Here is a 14858-nt window from a genome sequence, read left to right as displayed (position 1 = left end):
CTTTTTAATTTGTTAAAAAAAATTAAGATAAAAGATAGCTAGCTGTGGGGAGGTTAGGGGGTGGAGGAATTGAGCAAAAAGGATAAAGGACTCATGGACATGGACACGGACATGGTGTTTGCTGGGTGCAGAGGGGTATGAGGGGAATAAATGGTAATAGAAAAATACAATAAAGATTAAATTTTAAAAAGACATTAAAACGCACAATTCTTAAGAGTAGTTTGATCTGTCTGGCTTCTTTTACTCAATATCTTTTTAAGATTCATTCATTTTGGTGAATATATCAGTAGTGTGTTTTGTTTCTGTCTCAGTAGTATTCCACAGCATGATATTCTGCAATCTGTTTATCCATTCTACTGAGGAAAGACATTGTTTCCAGATAGACCTAGCATGAATAAAGCTTCTACAAAGTCTGTACTGTGTGTGCATGCATGCTTTATTTCTCTTTGGTAAATGCCTAGGAGTGGAATGCCTGTAATTGCACACAGGGTAGATGTATGCTTAATTTGATAAGAAGGTGCCAGACAGTTTTCCAAAATGGTGATACTGTTTCACACTTTCATCAGCAATTTATGAGAGCTCTACATACTCACCAATATTTAATGTCAGTATTTCCAATTTTAGCCCTTTGAGTCAGTGTGAAGCCATATCTCCTTATTGTTTTATTTGCACATTCTTTAGATGTTGAGCACTGTTTCCTCTGCCTTCTGGCAATTCATATATCTTCTTTTGTAAAGTGTCTGTTTGAGTGTCTTGTCCATTTTAATTAGGTCATTTATCTTTTTATTACTAATTAGTAAGAGCCCTTTATATTTTCTGGGTTCAAGTAATTTGTTAGATATATGTGTTGTGAACATTTTCTCCAGATTTGTGGTATGCCATTAATTTTCTTAATGTCTTTTGATCAACAGTTTAAATTTTAATGAAGTCCAATTTATTATATTTTTCTTTTATATTCAATTATTTTTTGTCTGTGCTAAGAAATCTGTTTATACCTCTAAATTGCAAAGAAACACTCCAAGATTTTCCTCCAGAACCTTTAGCATTTTAGCAATTACACCTTGTTTCATATATGGTGTCGGGTAGTGGTTGAGGTTAAATTTTTTTTGTATATTTATACGGTTATTTTAGTACCATGTTTTAAAGACTTTTATTTCCTCTATAAGTTGCACTGGCATCTTTGTAAAAGCAAACAAGCAGACAAACAAACAAACAGGTAACATGTCAATTGACTGAACATGTGTTGTTCTGTTTCTGGACGCTCTATCCTGATCAGTTTATCTGTCCTTAGTGCTGGTACTAATACCATACTGTCTCAACTATTGTAGCTTTATGCTAAGTGTTGAAATCAGGTAGGATAAGCTCTCTGATTTCGCTCTTCTCTCTCAGGATTGTTTTGGCTATTCCAGGTCTCATTGCCTTCCTCTATGCATTTTGGAATTAGCTTACCAATTTCTTCAGAAAGCAAGCTGAAAATTTTATTAGGATTGTGTTAAATGTATAGTTTAATTTAGGGAGGACTGACATCTTATCAGTATCGAATTTTCCAAACCATGAACATGGTATGCCTCTCCATTTATTTGGGTCTTCTTTAATTGTTTGCATCAATATTTTGAAAATTTTGGTGCATAAACTTTGTACAACTTTTGTTCAATTCATTCCTAAGTATTTTGTGTTACACTGTTGTAGATGACATTTTAATTTTTTCCAATTGTCTGTTGGGCCAGCCATATAACTCTGAATAAAATATTTAACCTTCTGAGTTTATTTCTAACCTGTAAAATGTGAGTTCATGTTTTTCTTAGAAATAGGCCAAGTATAAATATATACAAATTGCTTTGGGGTTCTTTAGGTATTAAATTGGATAACATATAGCAAGTTTCTTATGCAATATTTGGAATATTAGACAGAATTCTTTTGGTCAAAAGTGGGGCAAAAAAACTCAAACTGGCTTAAGTAAGAGAGGGAATATTTTGGCTGTTGTGACTGAAAAATCTGTTGGGAGAATGTAGTTGGTTTCAGGCATGGCTAAACTAAAGCCCTTCAACAATATCCTCATAAATCTCTCTTTTTTAATCTCTTAGTCTTTTTTTTCCCTTTTCTGTTAGTTTCATGCTCTGAAGGAGTTTTCTTATGAAATGGGTTTCTGCGGATACAGACTTAATATCTTTCCAATGTCCAATTTAGTGGTAAAGGGAAAGAGTTTTTCCAGTTACAGTCTTAGAGGCACACAGGTTACCCATTTGACCATCCCTGAATTGTGGCCAAGAAATGTGTTGCGCTGTGCATCCCCTGAGCTGGGGGATAGAGTCAGCTCTACCAGAACTAAATAAAAATAAATTATTTGGTGGGGGACTGGTTCCCCAAAGAAAGCTGAGGATTGTTTACAAGAGGAGGAGGAATGGCACCATAGAGGCGAAGGTATGACATATCTGTCAAACCTTTAACATAGTAGCCTCAAAATACACCACACCTAGGTCCCATGGTGTGCTGCTCCTTCTCTCTGCCCCTTGTGCGCCCTCAGCATCAGAAACTCAGTCATCTCTCACGGCATTTAGTCTACTCTTTTCAAGTACTAATATCACCTTAAGCTCCACTTTACCAGTGAAAAAAATTGGGGGCTTATAATTGGACTTAAGAGCCCTTTGACAATCACTTTAGCTCTCTGCTTTGTTTATCCTGTGCATTTAGCTAAAAAGAGTAGATTGGTGGCATAAATGCAATTGCATTGTTGCTACTCTCCTCCACCTGCTCCTTGGAAAAAGAAAAGGAGTGCTATAGTGACTATAAGCCAGAGTTTAGTTCAGCAATACTGTCACACAACCTTTTCCTGGAATCAAGCAAGGCAGTATCATGAAAGAAGGGACCTTCTATTTTGATGAAGCCGCATACAAAGTTTTTTTATTGTTCTTTTGACCTCAGAAGAAAAATATCAAATGGATATTTTATTGGGTTGGCCAAAATGTCCATTACATTTTTTCCATAGGTTGGGTCTAGTAGTGCTTAGATGTCTTTAACTTCATTTGAAACAAGGTTGTTAGATTGTATTGTGATGGCTATCATATCAATGTGCATTTTTTAAAAAACTATCAAAATTGGTGAATTTTTCTGCAGCCATCTTAATATTGAAGATGAAAGAAAATGTGCAGCATTTTATTATTTCAAGAAAGGTAAAAATGCAACAGAAATGCAAAAAAAGATTTCTGCAGTGTGTGGAGAAGGTGCTGTGACTGATTGAATGTGTCAAAAGTGGTTTGTGAAGTTTCTTGGAATTATTGACATTTTGACCAAATAATTCTTTGCTCTGGGGCGGCCTTACACATTGGGAGATGTTTCGCAGCAGCCCTGGCCTCTACCCATTAGAAGTCAATAGCAGGAGATAGTCAGCATACTCAAACTATTCAAATCAAGAAAATTATTGCTGAAACTGAAAAATGTGTCTTTTACTTCACAGGAAAATTTTAGCAGGCTTTTTGGCTAACCCAATACTTGTGTCTAGGACATATAAGAAAAGTATCTGAAATGTGGTTAATGTAAGGTTTGCAAAATATTTTTCCCTTTTTTTTTAAGTAGTCCGCTTCTTTTACACTAAATTCCAGAGTTCTAAACATGGCAAACCAGAACATTTACAATGTATCCATTTTTTTTTTTAGTGAACTATAGCCACCTCCAGAGAAGACTCTCTTCTGTGCCTTCACACATTCTCTTTTCTTTGGCTGAAATATCCTTCCTTTCCTCATCTGGTTACCTGTTATCTTTCAGGATGACATCCCTTCCTTTACAAACTCTTCTTAGCATCCTACCCTGGGTTAAATATCCCTATCTGATGTGCCTCCAGCATCCTGTAGTTAGCACTATCTTAGCATTTGTCACAATGCAGTGTGTTGGCGGGTTTCCTTCACGTGGCTATGAGTTGTTTAAGGTATTTTCGATTTTTCTTTTTTTTCCCTCTGCCAATGCCTAACATTGTGTCTGGCGCAGAGTAAGCAATCATTAAACATTTTTTGAATAAGTTGCTATAATCTGAGTTTGAACTTGAATTTGAATGAAAGGGACTATGTGAGAGACTTATGTGCCTTTAGTATTAACATTTGATATTTGTGCATTCTATTGTTAGTATACTTTGAACACATGAGGTGTCTAATAAACTTGGCAGAAATGTTCCTACTGAACATTATTAAAAATTTTATTAATTTGAGAGCCTTATGTGATAGAAATATTATCATATTCCTGGTATATGCAAGCACTATAAACTATTTAATAAATAGTGGCTATGTAGTAATTTGTGTTTGAAACCCTCAGATCTTACAGCACAAACTCATTTTATTATGTTCCATCCGATGAGAGATATATTTTCAAACAATTGTAGAAATAAACAGAATTTTAAATAATATAGAATACACAAAATGAGCTATTTTGCATTCCTTGCTTTGGAAGAGGAGTTATTACTAGTTGTATTTATGATTTCTGACATTTGGTTTTGCATTCAATCATGGGTCAGCCTCAAACAGCACTTAAATAGGTTGCCCCTCTGAGTGTCTTGAGAATCAAGTGCACAGGGATGAATTATGTGATGTTCACTTGAACTCCTTTTTGCTCATCTGCATGCTACTCATGTCCATATTTTTTATTCAATTGACTGAGCTTCTCAAAGGCAGGATCTGTTTCTGATTTGTCACCATTATTCCCAATGCCTAGCATAGTGCCTGAGATATAGACTCTGTAAATGTTGTTGGTTTACAATGAACTTGTTTGTAATTATTCTGGAAGGAGAAGTTTTACATGTGACTTATCCTCTTCCTGCTGTGTCCAGTGCATTATCTCATTTAAGGCTCACAGCAATCTCATGAAGCAGGTGTCTTATCCAGCTGTTATGAGCATTGAGGAACTGAGAATTTTGAGGTTCAGAGAGGCAAGCAACTTGTCAAAGATGACTCAGGCCCATCAGATTCCAGTGTATATTTTATCCAGTACACAGCAATACAGTGGGCTATTGTGAAGGTTAAATAAGTTAAGGTATGTAAATACCCAGAAAAGTGTCTGGAACATAATAAACAATACATATGAGATCTGTCCTCTGACTGAGTCACCTGGGTGATTTAATGTTTCCCTTAAAAACTCTGCTGCAGATGTGACGCATGAGCAGGCACACTGTCGTGATGAAGCTGCCAGTCACCAGTTGTCCATAGCTGTGGCCTTCTGAATCATCCGAATAGTTTCTGCGGAGGAATGTTCGAGCTTAAAGCAAGATGTGATGAAGATTCATTGCCCTGCTCACTCAGTCATTTTGAATGTGATTGCCACACAGTACACATGCTCACTCAATGTGTCTACTGTCTCCACTTACTAGTACAATGATGCCATCATTGTTCATGCATGCACATTCCAGTCCACTCTTCTTGGCTGCCAGGTTACATCAATAAGCTGCAAACCATTCTTGGTTAATTAACAATGGCTGGGCTTTTTCTGGACAGACCTCGTACATTTTTGCTGTTCTTATTACTTTGTTGTTTCTCAGAGTAGATGATAAGGGAAATGCATATTGATTTTTTTCCTTATGCCATACTTAATACAAATTACATTGTTACTCAGATGAGAAGAAGAGGAACAATACCCTAAAATGTAGATGAGTTTCTTAACATATTTAGCATAATAAGTTAAAACAGTACTTAAAATTTGGGTTGACTTAAACCAGTAGACCATTAGGTCCTTGGGCAGCTGTACGCAGTTAGAATCTACATATATGCTCTTTCTCAGCTTGGAGTTGGGAACAGCTGCAGCTTGTTGCCCCTGTTGGATTTAATGGGAATTTGCTCAGTTTCATGGTGGACCCTGTCCAACACTGAATAGAAATGGAGTTTTACAGGAGCCTCTTCCATTTCTATTACTTTGCCAACTCAGTGTCTCACACTCCATTCAATTCTGTAATCATAATGTCAATTAAAAACACAACAAGGGAGAGGTGTGGTGAGAGCAACAAGTCTCATATGTAGGCTCTTAAAATGTACGTAGGTGGTTTTGATGTTCCCTGGCTGTCCCCTAACTCAGTGAGAAACTTTAGAATGTTTTTTGGTAGAATCAATAAAGAGCTAGATCTATGTTTGATGACCTAAGTTTCCATTTACCCCAGCTACCTGAAGTGCATGAGAGTTTTCTACACTCTTTCTTCTTATGCTGACCAAGTCTTCCTGATCTGTCAATGTCCCCTGTTATCTTTGTACTGAGTTCAGATTCCTGAGGTCTGTCTTTGTAGATGAGAAAACTGAAATGACTTATTAATCTTTATTAACAGAGTTGCCTGGTGAGCCTGAACTTCCTACTAAACAAATCTTCATTGTTTGTTGGCAGCTCTAGCCACTGTCTACAACACTTTGGAAAAGTTGGAGAGGCTTGAGCCAGTTTTTGGTCCCCACCATTAGATTCACTGGCCACACCCAGAAGTAAATAGAAACAGTCTATGAGGGGGGGAGGGGTACCTTGCTCCCGCCTAGTTGGGAGTTTCCTCTGATCAACTGTTCTCCCAAGATTGCATCCTGCCAGTGACCTCACACATTTTTCTTGATTCTGTGTAAATTGCTATCTTTTCAGGAGGTGCATGACAGCCTCCGTTTGCTGGTGCCTCCATTTGTACAGAAGCTGTTATTACGGAATAAGTTTAATGGGTCGTGAATTTTGTGGAAAAAGGGAGGGTCTCTCCATGATTTTGTGTGTACCAGCCACGGACCTATTGGCTCCACAAGGAGTGCATTAGGCTAAATATTTTTAGCCCATTGACTCTGGAAGTAATAACCCTAGATGCTTCATTAAATTTTCATGGGTGAGTGACAAAAGCTATGAGGGGAAAAAAAAACAAAACTCAAATCCACCACATTAGCTTTATTATTACACAGCTGGAGGACAGAAATGTGGCCCCTAAAAAAGGATGAAAATAAACTTTTTAAGGAACTGTTGTTGCCTATCTCTTTTTCCACTCCCTGCTCCACTGGGCAGCCCTTGATTTGCTTTTTTTTTTTTCCGTCCCACACCTGGCATTTTGGCCTCTGGAGGCCAGTATAGACAGCAGGCATTTACTGGAGTTGACTCTAGTCTCAGGGTACAAAAAGCATTCTCTACAGACACAATGCTTTCTACCATTTATTGGATCTTTGTAAATTAGGACCAGAAGTAGGGAGCTGGGGCCTTCTGCTCCTGTTTTAATCTGAGGCTTGTCCTCTCCCAGGCATTCTAAGAAAGCTAGTGGGGAGCTGGAGGGGAAGAGGAAGAGCTGGGGTTTAACTGCATACTGTTAGGGGCAAAAATCCCTCTAGGGCCACTGAAAACGTGTCAGGTGCAGTCCTTCGCCAACCTCCACCCAATTTAGCCCGGTAAGCCTCAGTGTGAACCCCAGCGGCCAAACCAGGTTTGGCCGCTGGGAGCTAGCGCCCCCTCCTGCCAAGGGGCGTGGGGGCAACAAGCTCTCGCTGGACTTCCGTTTTAGCTTTGGCCGTCTGGCACTCCTGATACTTGGGTGTGCGTTTGCTGGGAGGCTTAGATAGAAGAATAGGCTCCCGAGGAAAATGAGGGGGGCCAGGCTAGGGTGATGGTGACAAAAACACGGGACACTTTGTGAACCCCTAGTCTGGTAGCTTTTCCCCTTCTCTCCCTTACACTCTCCCCGCCCGCACAGCCGGAGCGGGGACCCCGTGCTCTCTGCTGGCTCTCCCTCTCCGGGGAGCCAGGATGGGCAGTCAGCGCAAGGGCTCCAGAGGGGCGACTGCGAACCGCGGCGCCCCCGCTTGCTCGCTGGCTCGCTGTTCCTCCTCCTCTCCGCCGCGACTCCGCTAAGCTCTCGGAGCGCGCTTGGGAGCGCAGAGAGCGCCCGGGCGGGGGCGGGAGCGGGAGCGGGAGCAGGAGCCGCCAGGCCCGGGCAAGGGGCGCGCGGCGGGAGGCTAGGAGGCGGCGGCTGGGGAGTCAGCAGGTGAGCATCTCCAAAAGGCCCCGGCGGGTGTGGGGGTGGTTGGGGCGGGGGCTGCGGGAGGAGGCGGGTCTGCACGCCGGGAGGTCTCCTCCCCCTGCTCTGACGCTCGGCCCGTGGCTCTCGGGGAGGATGGACCCAGCTCTGCGCTCGCCAGGGCTTCCCCCGGCTGGAGAGCGCGCCTGAGTGCCGCCGCCCGCCGGGCATGGGGTGCCGCTTCCCGGGCGGCTGCGACAGCGGAGGAGGATGCTCGTGGCGAGCCGAGGTGAGGCGCGGCGGGGACAGGAGTTCAGTGCTGGCAGGTGCCTGCCGGGGACGCGGCGCCGGACACCTGGAGCCCCCAGGCGCGGAGGAAGGCTCCAGGAGCGCCTCTCCTAGGAGTTTGGCTAAGGGGTGCCGCGGGGACGGTGACTGCAGTTTTCCTCCACTTGCTGGGGGGAAGGGGCGACCTCTGCGTCTTCCTTGTTGGGTTCCCCCGTAACCCCTGATGTCCTCACTTCTGGCAACTCGCGGTCCTCTCTCCAGACTTGCTCACCCCAAACGCCCGTCTCCAGGACCTCCTGCACCCCTGTTCCTCCTGGGCTTTCGGCTCTACTCATCCATGTGCCTTCCTTCTCCCACTCTAAAAGCTACCCGATACTCCTGAGCCTTCTCCCTGCCTCGCTCGCGGCGTTCCCCGGCCGGGCCGGGCCGCTTTTCACTTCTCTGCACCTCGGCAGCGCTGCGGTTCTGCCCCGACTTGTGGAAAAGCCAGATCAATCTCACTATCTCAGGAACCCCTATCCTTTCGCAGACACCATCAGAATTACACCCCGCGTCTCCTCCGACCCTAGCCCTTCACGGGTCCTCCACCGATTCAGTTCTCTGTCGCGCCCCTACCTCCATGCCACCCCAGTCGCCCCGCCACCCCGACAGGTCGCTTCCCTAGCCCGCCCCTCCGGCTCCTCTCAGCTCCCGGCCAGACAGCCGTACTTCGCACGCAGAGCTCAGTTCCTTCCCCGCTCCCCCGCCCTAGTGAAACTTTTAAATCCCCTTGGTTTGGCCTATGAAGAAGCCAGAAAAGAGAAAATCTGGAGGCAGGGAGTTAGAGACGGGGGAGGTTGTGTCGCAGCGTCGGAAAGGGGACATTGGATGGGTATACAAAGTAAATTTCAAAACGTCGGTGGTGGCTGCAGCCGGGACTCTCTTCCCGCTGCCTTCGTCGCGCGAAGTATTATTGTGACCCCTGGTGGGAGGGCGCGTCTGTTCTGTGCACTTTTTAAAGCGTCTTTTTTTTTTTTTTTTTTTTTTTTTTGGTGGTGCTCGTGAACCTAGCGCGGAGATGGGGGGACGCAAGGGAGTTGCGCCAGGGAAAGCTGACTCTCTCGGCTGCTGCCGCTTAGCTCCTGTTTAGCACCCTCCCGGACCCGCTGGACTGTGTAGGCTTCACTCACTGTAAACTCCCCCCCACCCCCAACTGCATCACACAAGTCTTCATTGTTGGGGGTCTGCCTGGGCACTTCCGCCTGGACTGAGAGAATCTAAAGGAATGGGGTGGGGGCGGGGAGGCCCGGGGCGCCTGGCGACCCGGGTCTGGCTCCCACTGGATTTTCAGCGTTAGGCGGGTGGGTGGAGCGGAGAGCGCCCCGGCGCGGGCACCTGTGTGCTGCCTCGGGTGTCGGGAGGGTGGGGTGAGTGCTGCGTGCCCGCGTGGGTCCGTGTCTGCGGGTGTATTTGGATGACGGCGCACGCTTGGGCTTATCTCCTTTAGAAACAGAGGCCAGTGGAAAGCTTGTGGAAGCGAGCGCGCCTTTTGCTGCCCCAGAGTGGGGCGGACGGGTGGGTCCTCGGAGATGGAAGCTACAATGCAGCTCTCAGCCAGTCGCTGGGACCCCAGAACGAGGATCCTCCCTCCGTCCCTTGTTCCTCCCTCCTCTCCTCTCCAACTGGCCCTTTCGATACACTTTCACAATGTTTATGGTTTTGAATAAAGGCCTTGTTGGGGTTCCGCTGACACTTCATAACACTTAACATGTTTTTAAGTAATCATACAAATTAAAGGTAGCTTACGTTCAGAACCCCCTAATTATCCTGTTCACGTTTGTACATTTATGCGCCAATTATAGGTCTTTGGGAAATCCATAGCATTGTAAACCATCCCCACCCCCTGAATTAGCACCCATTGTTTTTTATCATCTCAGCGACTGTGAGTGATTCTGCATGGAACCCTGAATTGCAGAGGCTTGAAGGTAGATGCGGGAAGGCGAAGTTGTCTGGCATGGGAACGCTCCACCCTGCCGCTCCACCCCATCTCTTTCACTTCCTATCCTGGCAAGGCTTGGTGACAATTCTGGAATCTAAAAGGCATCAAGGATTTTCTTGATTTCCTATTGAGAAGGGCGACCTAATCAAAGCTGTATAAAAGTCAGCTTCTAAGCAATCAGAAATTGTCTGCTGATGTCCTTGATTGAAACCCCAGCATTCAAATGGAGTATTGAAGAACTCACAGACATGGCTTTTGAAGGGCTATTGTTCTTTTTCACACACAGAGGCCCTCTGAAAGGTTTAGGAAGTTCAAAATGCAGTGATTTGAAAGACTGACATTGTAACTATTTGGCAACGCTGAGAGGATCCGAAGGGATGAGAGAAAAGACCAAGGTGGGAAGTACAAATGTGTTACTATCTTCTTGGGAACAGTGCGGTTATCAAAAGGGGGAATTCAGTTCTACACATCAAGTTGGCAATTAAAGCCCTTCCTAAAGCAGATTTAGAAGATGGCTTTTTTAGTAGGGATTTTTTTTTTTTGGTGGTTTGCTTAAGGCCTGAATAGGCATATCTGAAACATTTAATCATGTTCATTGTACTCAACAATAAAATCTGAATAAAAATTACTTATTGTTGATGAAGCTCATCTCTCAAGCTGTTTCACAGTATGTTTCATTTGCAAGACATACCATTGTGTGAGGCTGCCAGGAAGAGATGGTATCACTTATTGTTCATTTTCTCCTCCCGAAGCAAAGAGGAATATGCTGCTTCACTCCTCTTTGCCCTCCAAAGTAGTTTTTCTGAAATGGGTGGGTGTTTGGCATGGTACCTGATAGTACCCATCTTGCAAATTGCAGCTGGTGGATTTTGGATGCCTGGAGCTACCCTGCAGGCAAATGAAGAATCTAATTGAGGCAGCATTTTATTTTGATAATTCACTCAAGTCAAACATTTTGTTTTTGCTGGGATTTAATCCTTCTCTCAAACTAATAAAGCTAACAAAGTGAGAAAAATCACAGTTTATGTCTTTTGGATGGCACTTTTAAAAAATGCATAAATTGAAGGCTGCTGTCAGGAACTTTAAATGTTATTTAGGGCTAGAGTGATTTCGGATAAATCACTCTTAGAACCTGTTTCATCATTTGCAAAACAGGGGCAATATTGTCTATCTTGTGAGTCTTTGAGCGATTTTATAGGGGAAAATGTCTGGTTGGATGCTTTAGCACATAGCAGAATTTCAGGAGACGGGCAACTTTTAGCAACAGAGAGCGTGGAATTCTGCTCTGGAGAGAGGATGGCATTTGGAATTGGAAGGCCAAGGTTGAATTCAGGTACTTTCCAACTTTGTCATGTTTGGCAAATCACTTCCCTTATTAGTAAAAACAAGAATAACTAACCCTAATGGAGTAGTTATTAAGATACCCTTTTAAGTACTTTGCATGTATTTATTTTTTAATAAATTAAAGTGGATATTTCTAATTCTCATCCATTTAATTGATAAGGAAACTGGGGAACAGAGAGAGTTGGCCCAAGGTCACTCAGCTAGGAAGGTGTAGAACTAGGATTTGAATATGAGCATTCTGATTCCAAGATCTGCCCTACTCACTGTATAATGCTTCCTCTGAGTGGAGAGGTGATCTCGGCTATCTCCCATGTGGGCTGTAAAATTTGTAACATTTAAAGGGAAACAGTGGTATAACAGGTGATTAGGAGTCTGGACGTGGCACTGGACTGCCTGGGTTCAGACCTCAGCTTCTCCAGCCCTGCCAGCTGTGTGGCCAGGACCAGCTTATTCAACTTCTCTGTGTTTCAGTTTTCTTTACACTGAAATGACAGTGCCCGCCCCAAAGATTGTTGTGGGGATTAGAGGACTTAACACAAAGTGCTTAGAATAGTATCTAGCATGTAATGCTACTTAGCTATTAATATTACCTTCAATTGAGATGAAAATCTTTCCCTTTGATAATAAAATGTTGTTTGTCATTAATATCCTGAACCTTAAGCATCCTAATAGTATCTCCCCCCAACAACCAGGGGGTACATAATAGAGATATATTTTGGCATTTCAGGCAAAAGTTTTGTTTTGTTTAGCATATTGGAAATATTTTCTTGGACATTTTTCCTCCTTGTGAAAGGAATTGTGACATACACCATGCTTAAGTCTCGATGCCATTGTACTTCTCAGCAATATTTTCAGGGAAATAAAATGACCGTTTAATGGATTGAATTCTAGAAGCAGATTAGTCAACTCTCCCAATTTACAGATTGGAAAACAAACCAGGTTTGTTCTCCCCAGGTTTGGGGAGATATGTAAGTTTACACCTGAGAGGCACTATCAGAACACAAAATTATTGGACTCTTTGTCCAGTGCTCCTTCCTCAGGACCAGATTGCCTCTTAATACCGGGACAAAGAAGTGGCTTGAAAATATAAATAAAACTTGGAGGTGGGGAGGTATAGTCAGGCTCAGAGCAGGAGCTAGCCAGATGTTCTGTTGTGAAAAATGAATATCCAGTTAGAAAAGGAAACCCCCCTTCTGGCAGTACATTTATATACATGAAAACTAGCACTAAACTCAGTCTATGAAATGTGTATCAGGATAGGAACCTGTGTTAAAACAAACAAGCAAACAAACATTAAGTCAATGAATCACTTGAATACTTCCCTTAGGTTGGGGAGCAAATGATCAGGTTTCTTCTTCTACGAGATGCTCTTTGTATATTTCTTCCATTTAGTCCTCAGCTATGAAAAGGTTTTGCTTCAGGAATCACAAAACTCCTCTGGCTTCTAGTTCATGAAATATGCAGCATATTCTATTGGAAAGAAATTGCCAGCTTGCTTTTATTATTATTATTTTATTTTACTTGAACCTGACATACAGCCAATCTACAATGCCAGTGGGGGATTCTCATAAAGAGAAAGGAAAACAGAAATAAAATTCTGCTGAATAGAAGTCACAGCTAAAATGATAAAAGTTTTGTGGTGGCGGAGAAGGGTTGTTTAGCTTAGGGAGTAAAAACGAGAGGAGTGCCCTCTCAGACAGGGGTGACAAGGTCAGAGTGAATCCAGGTCAGCTGTGTTGACTGCCTGCAGTCAGTCTTGTAGTATTACCAACCCTGTGTGTTGGCTGCGAGCTTCATACCAATTTCTTACTCTCTGATGGTCAGTCTTTCTGATTCTTCACTGGACTCATGATTTATCTGTTCACTAGCCATCAGTTAGGCCATTCCTTTGTCTTCCTTTGTCTCTCCTTGCTTCTGCTGCAGTTTGTCTCTCAGTCGTCATTGTTGTTGTTGTCTTTTTGTTGACGTTGTTGATTGACAACAGAGACTGAAAAGTTACGAGGATGCATTAAGAGTGTCTGGGAAATTGAGGAAGTCAACTTCAGTCATGCACACAAACATCACATCCACGTCCATTCCACACATGTTTACTGAGCACCTACCTTGTCTGACTCTGACTCTGTCTGACTCTGGCCCTGGGCTAGGGTGCTGCGTATTATGAGCAGTGCCAAAAATGCAAAGGTGCAACCTCTGCCATCTAGGCACCCGGCTTCCTGCATGAATGACTGCTTCAGTGTTAGATGTGCTACAGAAAATACCTGCACAGCACTGGAAGCTTCCAGAGGAGTCATTTGTTTCACCTGGAGAAAGGAAAGCATGGGGAAGTTATCGAGGAAGAGACTGCATTTCAGCTGGAAGTGGAAGGGTGACCAGGAGTTTCTCAGGGGGGAGGCATTTCAGACTGGAAGAATTACATGGATAAAGACAGGTGGGGCACAAAAGTTCATTATTTGCATGGAGTTGGGCATAGCTGGGTGTGTCTATAATGTAGAGTATGTGGCTGAAATGGATGATTTTATACAGTATTTTCCAAAACTATGTTCTAGGGAACATGAGTGTTCCCCAAGATGGCTGTATTTCAAAGGAAGAGCATTCAAAGGGAAAAACATTCTGTGCTTAAAAATACTCAATGAAGTGCTGGGTCATAGATCCTACTCTCAGTAAGACTTGGTATTTACTGACGTATTAGAGCTTCAGAGATTTCCTCCAATAAAGACACCCATTTTCCAAACTTATTTACCATAGAACCTTTGATTTCAAGGAGCCCCCCTGCCCCGCAGCATCTTAAGAAATAGATTAGAGGAAATGTTTGTAGGTAATCATTTATTTTTAGGAAGAACATTTAATTTTATCTTGAAAGTAATATGTGTGATTTGAAATGTAGTATATTCAACAAATATAAAGATATAAATAACAATACTGTAAAAAAGAAACCCCAAACAAACCTCTGTACCTACCAGTTAGCTTAAAAAGTAAAGCCACGTAATTGAAGCCCCTTAGTAACCTCTCCCTGATCACACCTCCTCCCTGCCTGCCAGGGGTAACCACTATCCTAAATTTGATGTTTGTCATTCCATATGTTTCTTTTGAACATGCTTTTCAGAAGGATGAACTTAAAAAGAATCCCATTATATCCTCATCCAGTTTAATTCATCATGACAGAGGTAATCAGGAAAAATAGTATTTTATATAATAAATGTCCAAAAAAAGGACACTTATATGTTCTTTAGGGGAAGGAAATGTAGCTTCTCCTTTTAACAACAGTCCCTGAAATGTACTCAGATACTCAATAAGTTTCTGCTGGGTTGAATTGAATTA

At 42.9% G+C, this 14858-nt stretch overlaps 1 protein-coding gene across 8 annotated transcripts in view; it reads left to right on the top strand.

Annotated features, from left to right (window-relative positions):
• The window catches only part of DAB1 (DAB adaptor protein 1), a 1095315-nt gene that overhangs the window by 692349 nt on the left and 388108 nt on the right, over positions 1-14858 (top strand). For 3 of the 8 annotated variants that reach the window (XM_036026165.1, XM_036026164.1, XM_036026163.1), the window contains exon 1: positions 8054-8219. The exons of 2 other annotated variants lie outside the window; for them this stretch is intronic. The gene's annotated coding sequence lies outside the window, so the exon portion shown is untranslated. Of the gene's footprint in view, positions 1-8029; positions 8220-14858 lie in introns of those variants that run through there. 3 more of the 8 variants (XM_028512523.1, XM_036026161.1, XM_036026166.1) reach the window with 3 other exon arrangements.

The sequence above is a fragment of the Phyllostomus discolor genome, chromosome 5, assembly GCF_004126475.2.
Source record: "Phyllostomus discolor isolate MPI-MPIP mPhyDis1 chromosome 5, mPhyDis1.pri.v3, whole genome shotgun sequence".
NCBI classification, from domain to species: Eukaryota; Metazoa; Chordata; class Mammalia; order Chiroptera; family Phyllostomidae; genus Phyllostomus; species Phyllostomus discolor.
Note: the sequence above shows the minus strand (reverse complement) of the source record. Positions and strands in the feature narration are given on the sequence as shown.